The sequence below is a fragment of the Dipteris shenzhenensis genome, chromosome 5 (genome assembly GCF_047967505.1).
Source record: "Dipteris shenzhenensis isolate YYH24624 ecotype China chromosome 5, Dip_SZ_1.0, whole genome shotgun sequence".
Taxonomy (NCBI): domain Eukaryota; kingdom Viridiplantae; phylum Streptophyta; class Polypodiopsida; order Gleicheniales; family Dipteridaceae; genus Dipteris; species Dipteris shenzhenensis.
In genome coordinates, this window is record NC_141600.1 from 32,000,298 (window position 1) to 32,011,574 (window position 11,277).

Here is an 11,277-nt window from a genome sequence, read left to right on the forward strand (position 1 = left end):
ATATAATAAGTGTAATCACTTGGATATTAAATGTAATCAAAATGCAGAGCACTGTCACAGTGGTTTTTTGACATATTTTGGAGCACTTTTTGAGAACATATTATCACTTATGTCTAATTTCTGTCCAATTTGATAGTTTCAGTAGCCTTCACCTTTTTTATTTCAACACCCTTCACCTTCTCTTAGTACTCTTTCAGCACTTTTTTCATTTCAGCAGCCGTTTGCAGTGAGTGCAAAGGATTCAAGGTTGACGGAAACTTTAGGGAAGCTACACAAGTATCCATGGCACCTCATTCGGTGTGTCAAAAGGTTGACATCAGTCAGCTTGCCAAGCTATTCAAAAGCAAGCTTCCACATAGCTTCAATGGGCTGGTTACTGCCCTAATGGCTAGAGTAAAGTTGAAACCTCTCACCTTTAAGGAGGTTTGTCCTCTGTTACTCCAGGAGAAAGCTAGGTTGAAGTTGCAGGGTAAGATGGCAACAACAAAGCATTTACTGCTTTTGCAAATGCAAACCCAGTAAGGCTTAAGTATTTTTTTAGGGGATGGCAAGTCTTCAAACAATGAGAGTAAGAGGAGGAAATTTGTACTATTGTGATCATCCTCAACATCTTGTGTGAGATTGTAGGAAGAAAGAAGGCAGATCAGAAAAAGGAGGCAAAGCCCAAGAAGAAAGAGTCAGTGTCAGGCCAAGTCTTTAAATCTCTTTGACAGATCTTTTGGAGGCCATGGGGACAGACAAACAATATAATCTAGCAAATAAATTAGATATTTTGGGGTTGACAAGTGGAATAATTTATGATTAGAAATATTTTAATCTCAGCAACCATCTTCGCATGCTAGGTCAATTGTGCATGGATCCTTCTTTACAAGTGTCACAATGCTTGTCAAAATCTGTAATAAAAAGCAAAGCTTCACAAGAAATGCTTACACTCCATTTAATAGTATGACCTTTTCATTCTAGACTGTCATTTTGAGGTTACCATTGCGAGGCATGTTATTACAGTTGCCTGTTGCGCCAGTTATGCTAGTTTTTTGGAAGCTTTCTAAATAGAATTCTAGCATGTTTTCAAAATCCTAGTAAAAGTATCCTTTTATCTTCATGGAAGTTTTACTCTTTTTTTTGCAGGGCACCCATTGGACAGGGTTATGGTCTCACTAAAACTTGTGCTGGAGCAACCTTTTCAGAATGGGATGATATTTCTGTTGGTCGGGGTTGGCCCACCAGTCCTGCATTGCTACATTAAGGTATGGTGATGGGAAATTAATAAGTGTTCCCCTTTGGGACATATTAATTACATGGAACATTTTTGGTCTTGGGGTTCATTGGGGATGGGATACATGTTGATGTCCAAGGACATTACAAATACTGATAGAGCTTCTGGTAATGTTGAAAAGATTATGTTGGATGTTTAAAATGCTGGAGTTATTCAGAATATCTTTGTCTAACATTTAATAGTTACTTGTCCAGCTCATTAGACCCATAGATCCATCATGGAACATCTGGAATTGTTAGTAAGCCCCTCATTTGTACATCCTGTATTTGAAACCTTGTATGGTCATTGTTTGTAAATATATCCCAATTTTATCATCTATATGGCAACTAAGTTGTGGATCTGATAAGAATTTGCAGATCAGTATTCTAAGAAAAAGTCTTCCACAGAGGAGGGGTCTTTGTTTTGCTGTGTTCCTCTCTAGCTCCTCTCTTAACTGAATATAGCCATCCTCTCAAAGGGTGCTGAAAAAATCCTGCTCAAATTGACCAACCTCTCCTCGTCTCTCCTTCTGTTGTGCATTCCTTGTCGTACTCACTCATGATGGTATCATTAAAACAGGGTTCCACATGGTAGGCTGCGACTTTTTTGTATAGGGTCAGTGCCCCACCTATGAGCCTGCAAATGAGGAGAGATCAAGGACTTGACACCTGCATAGCATTGTGGGTAGATGGACATGCAGCACGGGAACCTTTGTTTTTTAATTCCCTATTTTGTTTGGGATGGGGGATTGCAGGGAAAAAGCCGTGGAAGGGGAGGGTGGCAAAGCCTCCACAATGTTTCAAGGCCTGGACAAGAAGGGGGAGGGGAAGTAATATGAGAGATTAGGGGGGGTGGGGGGTGGGAGGAGGAAGTGTGGAAGGGGGGGTGGCGAAGCCCCTGCAAAGTTTACAAGGCCTTGACAGGAAGGGAGAGGGGAAGTAATATGAGAGAAGGGGTAAAAATACGCCCACCCCACTTTGCATCCCTTTCATGCCTGCTCTCTCATCTCTACTCTTCGCAGGGATGCACCCTCAAATTAGTTTATGCCTGGGTAAACAAGGAATTTGTCTTTTCCTTTTGTAGAGTTGATAGTCATTCTGATATTTGCACCTTTTTTGCTTCCAACAGTTGGTTGACTGGGAGGAGGGAGGCTACAAAATAAGTCTTACCCATCCCACTTTTCATCCGTTTCATGCCTGCTCTCTCACCTTTACTCTTTGCAGGGATGTACCCTCGAATCAATTTATTCATGGGTAAACAAGGAATTTTGTAGAGTTGAGAGACATTCTGATATTTGCACTTTTTTGCTTCAACAGTTGGTTGACTGGGAGGAGGGAGGCTACAAAATAACAGATAGCCCAATGCCAAGGGGTGAAATAGTAATTGGTGGGCCTTCTGTGACTCTTGGCTATTTCAAGAATCAGGCTAAAACAGATGAAGTTTATAAGGTAAGTTCTCCATTTTGTTGTATCCTTCACTGACTGGATTGAAATCGTGTTCTTCACTGACTGGATTGAACTTGTACATTTATTTCTCTCACAAGTGGTCAGGTGCTTGCATTGTGAAGGTGGATGAGAATGGTTTACGGTGGTTCTATACAAGAGATATTGGACAGTTTCATCCAGATGGCTGCCTGGAGATAATTGATAGGAGAAAAGATATTGTAAAGCTTCAACATGGGGAATATGTATCTCTTGGAAAGGCAAGGCAATCTTTTTATCAGAAATTCATGTCCAGCTTTTTTTAGAAAGCTCACATTTTCCACTTATTTTCTCAACTGATATCAGTGTTCTCTTTTGACAAATTGCAGGTTGAGGCAATCCTCGTAGCAAGCCCTTATGTAGACAACATCATGTTGCATGCCGATCCATTCCATAGCAATTGTGTGGCTATTGTAGTTGCATCACAGATTGCTGTTGAGAACTGGGCTCAGAAGCAAGGCATTGAATACAAGGATTTTTCAGATCTTTGCTCGAAGAAGGAAGCGGTAAAGGAGGTCATCAACTCGTTGCACAAGGTGGGTCTTCATTTGTTGGTGGAATCTATTTAGTGAATGGAAATGAAGAATAGCATGCCATCACCATTCTTTGAAAATTCACATGCGCTTTAATGTTGTGCACCAGATCGGGAAATCGGCCAAACTGGAAAAGTTTGAAATCCCATCCAAAATCAAGATCTCACCAGATCCATGGACACTAGAGTCTGGTCTGGTAACGGCTACCCTGAAATTGAAAAGAGAAAATGCAAGGAAGGCCTTTGCAGATGACCTGAGGGAACTGTATGCATAACAAGGTTAAGGATTTATATGTATTGATGTTATTTGTGAATATTGGGACACTAATTTAATCAGATCACAATGGGTTATTCCATTTGAGAGGAAATTATTTTCTAAATAGGGAGAGTATTCAGATCTTGAGTAATCTGCTAGCATCTCATCAGAAACTGTATTTGTAACTGTTTACTACAAATATTAAAAACTCATTGCATGGTTTTCCTGCCCAACCTGTACAACAGATTGCTTAGAATGTTCCATATTTTTTTTTAAATGGAACAAAGGTGACATTGATATATACTTAATTTTTCTTTGCTATGTACTCGAGAATCTTGCTTGTGCTTGGCATGAATTTTTAAATGAAGTATTTGAGAATATGAATGCAATTTTATCAAGAACCTCGGTATTGGAAATGGTTTCCAAAAAGTCTTCCTTCTAACACAAAGGGCAGGATGAGACTCCTATTTGCTTGTTCAGGAAGTTACAGATGTATTGGCACATGTAACCTCTTTCTGGGCTCTTCTATTTTTTCTTTTCTTCTTTGAATATTTTACCCGTTTGCAGGTCGCAATCCATGGGACCAACTCACAGCAGTGGATGCAATAGGAAATGAAAAAATCCTGCTGAAGTCTGCTGTATTTGTCATAGTACAAGAGATAGGGATTATCTTAGGTTTATATTATCTGGAAGAATATGTGCACTCAGGTTCCATGCACTGGTTGAGATGGGTGAGAGAACTAGCATCCAAGTTGGTTCCTGGAGAGCATTAAGAGGGAGGGACAGCATTACTCAGGACCTTCAAGGTGGTCAAAACCTTGTTGTGCAGATTGGCTATCTCTGGATTGTTTAGATTCAATCTCAGATAGGGACAAGGAGATGCATCCATTGGCTGGGAGTCTTCTCTGGTAGAGGAGTTCCACTACTAGGTTATTTGCTTTCTTTGGGATCAAGGAGGTGAAATGGTTCTTTATGCAGTGGAAGAGGATTGGAGATTAGTCAGACTACCACTGTAGGAACCATCCAAGATGCTGTCCTCCACACTCACAATTATTGCGTGAAGTAAGGGCCACTAGTTTATCAACCCCATCCTTCTCTAGTCATGGGCAATCCCAGAAGATGTGGCCGGTATTGCTTTCTTGCTTGGCGGGATCAAGAGAGGCAATTGGTTTATTACTTGAAACATGTTGTCTGGCATACACAATTCAGTCCATAGATGTTGTGAGGGAATGCTTCATAGAAGAACTCACCAGGTCACTCTTCTGGTTGTGGGACCTCTTGTCCCTTTCTGGCACCATCCTTCCTGTGTCTATTGGCCATGGGAGATCGCTTTTAGTCTGGCAGCCTAGCAGATTTGTGATTTAAATAATAGATTCCTGAGCCTTTATAGCATGCTGTCTGCTCTTCATTTGTCTCAGGTGATACGAGATTGGAAGGAATTGGCCTTCTTCGAAGGCAGAAGGGGAAGTATTGGTGCTTCTTCAAATCTTGGATGCAGGATTGCTAGAAGGTGATGGACAAACAGTACTGAAGCCAGAAGAGTACCTGCTTGGAATTTTGTTTGACTGTAAGATTTTGGAGTCTAATATGCGCAATTTGAAGTTGGGTTGCTCATCCATAGCTTAGGATTCCTCATTTACCTTACTTTTTTCCCCTTTACCTTACATAAGCTCTCTAATAAGTTTGTTCATAAGGCACTGCATCTCGAAAAGGTAGTTTTGGGAATGACTCAACTGGAGTTTATAGCTTGCCTTCTACTGAGAGGATTTCTATTAATTGTCCCTTGGATTTGTGCAGGTCACCAAGGAGACTCTCTGTTCGCTTTATGCCTGGTTAGCAATCCAAAATCAAGACTATAATTGAAATAAAGGTATGATAGCTTTTCTTTCTCTGCTCAATAACCCATCTGTTGGCAAATTTTCGATAAGTTGATAAGCTTTTTTTGGGGGGGTTTCTTCTTCACGTATGTCCGATGTAGTGTCGTCTTTTCATATAGTATGTCAATGTCATAACTTTTTTATTCTTGATATTACATGACTATTAGATATCGACGTAGTGTCGTATTTGGCCTTTCGACATAATACGTCGATCATCTGATTTGTAATGTAATATTTGAGTCAATTACTTAGGCCATGCATTTGCATGGTGCTTATCTTTCCGCATTGGATCGTATTACTCGATTATATGTGCGGTTAAGTAAGTAAGTCTGCATTTCGACATTTGGTTGTAATATTCAACCTTTGATGTCGTTACAACCTTTGGTGTGTAGAGGTTGTAAACTTTCTAATAAATATACATCCGAGATTCATGCTCATACATGTAAGGTAACAATGCTAGAGCCAATGATATTTGCGTCTTTGATTCATGCCTATCAATGCGGTCTTTGAAAGCTGCTTATGTATAAGGATTCTAAGTTGAATCTTATCTTTAATCAGTTGTGGGTCATCAACCATTGGATATTATTTGAAATACTCTTCCAATGTTGATTATCTAGTGTCTAACACACACTTCTCCACACACTCAAATGGTAGGCCCATGTAAGCATGATACGAATTTCATAAGAATGGAGTTCGTTGTGTTCTTTATTGTAATTAACTTTGTTTTCATTGATTATTTAAAATATGAATATATTTTAGATTCTCTCTCAATACTTGGTTTTTTCATGCATGTTTTGCCAAAAATCCTTTTGTGAAAAGATGCAAGCAGAGCAAAGGAAAAATTGGCTCAAAGTCATTAGGCGGTATCTTTGTATAGGGATAAGTAAGATGAGCAAGGAGCAAATAACAAACATAACTAGCAATGCAATACGGATAGAGTGTTTCTACAGTGAGGTCATAGCTGACACAATGGGAGAGACGTTGCCCAAGAGTGAAATGAATGAAGGTGGAGTATGTCACATGATCAATAGCATCATAGGAAATATGAAGAAATGTGCAGAAGACTTGCGAGATGACTTGCCTCCTAATATTGACATGGAAAAATTAGGTTTTTGGGATTTGAAGTGGAAAGAGGAGAAGCATATGTGTATGATGCTTTTTCTATCGACAAGCATATGCTAAGGGAGGGAGACATTAGGTGAGATGATCGTCAAAATTGGGCTGGAGCTCAAAGAATATGCAGTAGACAAGTGCAATGGTGCTTGGGAGAATTGGCAAACAATGGAATTCATAGAAAAGAGAGGAGCATGCTAGGAACACAAGCTTATCTTGAAATTGCTGGGGACTACATCGACATCTTCTTATCTCCACATTTGAATCTTGTGGATCGAGTCTATCTTGCGGGCAAAGTCTCTTTTTTCTTTCAAATTTGGAGGTCTTGGATTGTTCATCATGCCAACTATACATTGAATAGAAACTTCATAACTAAGGAAGCTTTCTTAGATGTGCAACTCTCATGCCATTTTGTGGTCCTATTGATCAAGTACTTTAGGGAATTTTGTCCAGGCCTAAGGTGTCCTTTACATCTTACAGGTTCAGATGCTGTTGAAATCTTCTTCAGTAAGATTGGAAGCATGGTGGGACAAGAACGCGCTTATGACTTGATGGATATGCTACATAGTGCAGGTAGTATGAATAGGCTTGCACACTTTGAATGCAAAGAGGATAGTCCTCTATTTACAAGGGCACATAAGAAGCAAGAACATGTCTGGAGAGAATTGAATCTCAAAGAGAACATGCGAGAAGCTAATCTAGGGGACTATGAGTGTGTGTCAACTGATGATAAAATCATCGAAGCATTGAAGAAGGGACTAAAAAGTGCTCAAGAAAGGTGTGAAAGTTTGCATATGAAGCCAAAGGGTGAGAATATGAAGTGGTGGATGGAACCTTGGTCAAATGGATTTGCAGATGCATATTCACAAGAATCTGATTCTAAAGAAGAAGACCAATGTCAAGCAGATCATGTGTCAGAAATAGATGATAATGACAACAATGCCTCCATAAGTGAAATCAGACATGTGGTGGATTCTCTCCTAGATGAACAAGAAGCAGTGAGCCCAGTTGTTACCATTGATGGTAAAACTCTCTTCAAGTCCACATTGGTAAGCCAACTTAATGGAAATCCCACACTCTCTAAAGATAGACTCACAAGGGTTCGCCAAGGAGTATACTACTCTAAGGAAGATATACCTCTTGCTACATCAAATGAGAACCTATTTGGAATAGGTTCTGATTGTGCTGTATTCTTTCATGAAGAACACAAAACAAGGAAAAGCAAAAGGAAATGCAATCCAAGATCTTTGCAAGAAAAGAAAACACAAGCTATATGGTACCTTGGACGAGCTCAAAAAATGAGGAGAAAGGTTGGTGGGGGGTATGTGGAATATAAAAGAGAGTTCAACCTTTGAGATAGACCTTTTGAAGTAGAAGTCTAGCTTGGGTGGTATCAAAAGCCAAAAGGTTCAAGATGCTTCACATATGACCTTACAGACCTTGACATGATAAATATTGAGAGCGTAATTGCATTGGCAATCCTCACCTATGAGTGTAATAGCAATAAGTATACTTTAGATGAGAATGATTGGAATGTATTCAATGACTTTGTAAAGGGGCATTAAATGCACTTGGTAGGGGCTTCTTTGTAATCTTTCTAATATGATAAAAGCTTTATTATGATTATTACTATGCGCTGAGTTTAGTTTGATTTGTCTTGATGGATTTTTTAAATTATTTTTTTGCAGGACCTTGAATCACAGAAGTGGATGATTTGCAACCGCCTGGGTACTTTTGTTTATATGAATGCCATTAAGCAAGTTTGAAAATGCTATTTTGGCATCGGGTACAACAAGATGTTGTATGAATGTAGCCTCTATGGTTTTAATACCATGGTTTGATATGACTTAGTAGATGTTTGTATTTGGCAAGAAATAAATATTATATATTGTCATTGAATGCTTTGTAAAATTGGCTAATCTATCATCCCTTCTCCTAGCTAAAACACCCATACATATGGTTTTGTAAAAAATTGAAAGATATAAAGCATTTATAAAAGCTCCCAATCTTTCATGTAGTATTTTTATAAAGGTTGTTTCTTGAGCTCTTTACGTGTTTCAAGTGACTTTGCACAATTCTTTGCTCTTAGTGTATGGCACACATGATTTGTCTTGTTTGATATTTGTTCCTCTTAATTTTTGCACATATGTCCTTATTCTTTGTTTCTCTTGCCTTATGGCATCATCAAGACACAAACCCATCTTAAACTTATGCATTGCCCATTATTGCAGTCGGTACCTCAATTTTTTGTGTGTAGATTCAAATAATGTAGGTGATGTAGAGATCTTGCAGTCTAAATATCTCATCCTACCTAAAGGGACTCCAAAAGTAGTAGTGTATGACTCACATAAGGACTTTTAAAATTCCTCTAGGAAAATAAATATACTTACAGAAGGGGATTTATAAAATTTCCCAAAATTTACAAAGGGGATACTAGGAAATACTACAAATAGGTTACATAGGGATTTAGAAATGAACCCTTGAACGCACGTGATATAGACATATTACACTAAGTGACCCCCCCGAGCATCACAGCTTGTTTACTGCAATAGGAGGCCTATGGATGCATGCATGTGTGTGTATCATCCACCAAACAAGCTCCACATGTGGTTGGAAATCTCGCTTGGTGTCCTGTGTGCTCAAATAGCCTAGTCAATGCCTATGGGACTTGTTTGCCTTGGCTCCCCATCTTGCAACTCCTTTGGTCATGGATACATTTAGATGAGTTTTGCAAGATGGTGAGCCAAGCTAAACCATGCATCCCATGACTTGGGTAGCGTGATGGGCCCATCTCACTTGTCTATTGAGTTTTGCCTAAATTAGATACGAAATTCAAATTACAAATCTGATCACATGAATCATGCCGAGTGGTTTTGATCATATAGGAGGGTTTGTTTACTATCAAATTAACAATATATCACGTTCAAAATTATTCAAAAAATTATGTTTAAAATTTTGATTATTCAAGTGTATCGGGATACTCTCTTATGTCTACAAGTTCAATATATTTTCAGCAGTAAGAAGATGCATTTTGAGTTCTAAAAGAAGACTAGGATGAGGTTTGTTATTCTCACAAAGATCAATTTTCTATTTCACGTACATGAAGGATATCTTCATCACTATCACCTGTGATGATCAAATCATCAACATAAATGACAAGCAGCATAATACCTTTCTTTGTTTTTGTCACATAAAGAGAAATCTGCTGTGGAAATTTGAAAGCCAATAGTGACAAGATAGTGTCCTATCTTGTCAGACCATGCTCTGGGTGCTTGCTTCAAGCCATACAAGGCTTTCTTCAACTTGCAAACAAACTCAGAATGAACAGCATGCACATAACCTGGTGGTTGCTCCATATAGACCTCTTTGGCTCCCCCCGCCTCTAAGGTTACCACGTCCTCCTCCATAGGAATGGTTTTCTTGAATTTGGAGCATATTTTGATTTCTGCCACGGCCTTCAGATCGGCCTGCTCTACCTCTGCCTCTACCTCTTCCAGCATTTGAGTAGAAGACATCTTCTTTTGAAGTTCCTCCTAAAGAAGATGCACCACCATTTCTTTGCTCTTCAGAAATTAGAAGAGCAATCAACTCCCCAAAATCAAGAAAATTCTCACGAACGGCAATGGATGTCCGGAACTGTGCATAATCCTTTCCTAGACCATTCAAGGCCACAGAAACTAAATCATCATCTTCCACTGGCGACCCAATGGAAGCAAGTGCATCTGCGATCTTCTTCACCTTCATGTGGCATACGATGCAATTTCTATGGGAACTCGCACATCAAAAATAGGGCACCTTTCTGAGTGCTTGCGAAAAACTTTCGGCACCAAAACCGGCCTCAAAATGGCCTTGAATCAAAAAAATAATGTCACTCAGGGCTTCGCCTTCACCCACAGCATATACTACCCTCTCACCACACCGCGAAGGGCATCCCAATCTAAGACAGTGCACTCTTGAACTTTCCGGCTATGCTAGCTGCAGAGATTTGCTCCCAAACTCGAAAAAGGAAAGCAACACTGATCCTCTTGCCAAGACATCACAAACTTGGTTTGCTTTCTTGAGCTCCTTACCACGAACCGAGCTCTGATATTATGTGAAGAGAGTGGGAGAGAAGTAAGAGTCTCACTTGCAGCTTTCTCACATACATAATGGGGGGGAATACACACAAAGGTGGAGGCTGAAAACAGTTTTCCTCTTCTTAGTTATGAAAGCCAAAAGAACTCTCTCTCTTAGTACAAATGGAATAGATGAACCCTATATGTGGGTCTCAAACCAAACTCAGCTAACCTAGGTGGCATACTAGCTGAGCCACTAACTAGAGTACATAAAGATAGCTGTCATCCAGCTATTATTCATGGGCGGTGTACCAACTGCATTTGTAGCTAATAAGTCGGTGATATAAATGCACAACAATCACCCTGGCATATCACGAGTGGAGCTCGATATCTCAATAGAAACAAGCGGACGTCCTACTACACAACAAGCACAATCAACTACTGAAGGGAGCAAGATCGAGAAAGTGCAAGCAGACTCCTTATGAAAATGCACTAGAGGCAACTCAACAGTAGCCAGTGACTACAATTCTCTATTTTTCTCTTACATGGCGAGTACCTTGGTCCATGTCGAATAACTCTCAGGAGCAAACGTCACCTTGCCGAATTGGCTACGCCTATTTCATAAGAAATCATGCTAGACTAGAAGCGAGCACACAAACAGATGATCAAGACTCCCAGACCTCACAAAAAAAGAGCAGTTTGCAGCAA

The 11,277-nt window shown here is 39.6% G+C and overlaps 1 pseudogene across 1 annotated transcript; it reads left to right on the plus strand.

Moving 5' to 3' along the window:
* Window positions 1–282: 282 nt before the first annotated feature.
* LOC147901894 (long chain acyl-CoA synthetase 8-like) lies at window positions 283–3,688 on the plus strand (annotated as a pseudogene). The gene is made up of 6 exons (XR_015540979.1): window positions 283–518; window positions 1,129–1,247; window positions 2,572–2,703; window positions 2,823–2,957; window positions 3,066–3,272; window positions 3,379–3,688. The product of XR_015540979.1 is annotated as a long chain acyl-CoA synthetase 8-like (transcript).
* Window positions 3,689–11,277: the final 7,589 nt, after the last annotated feature.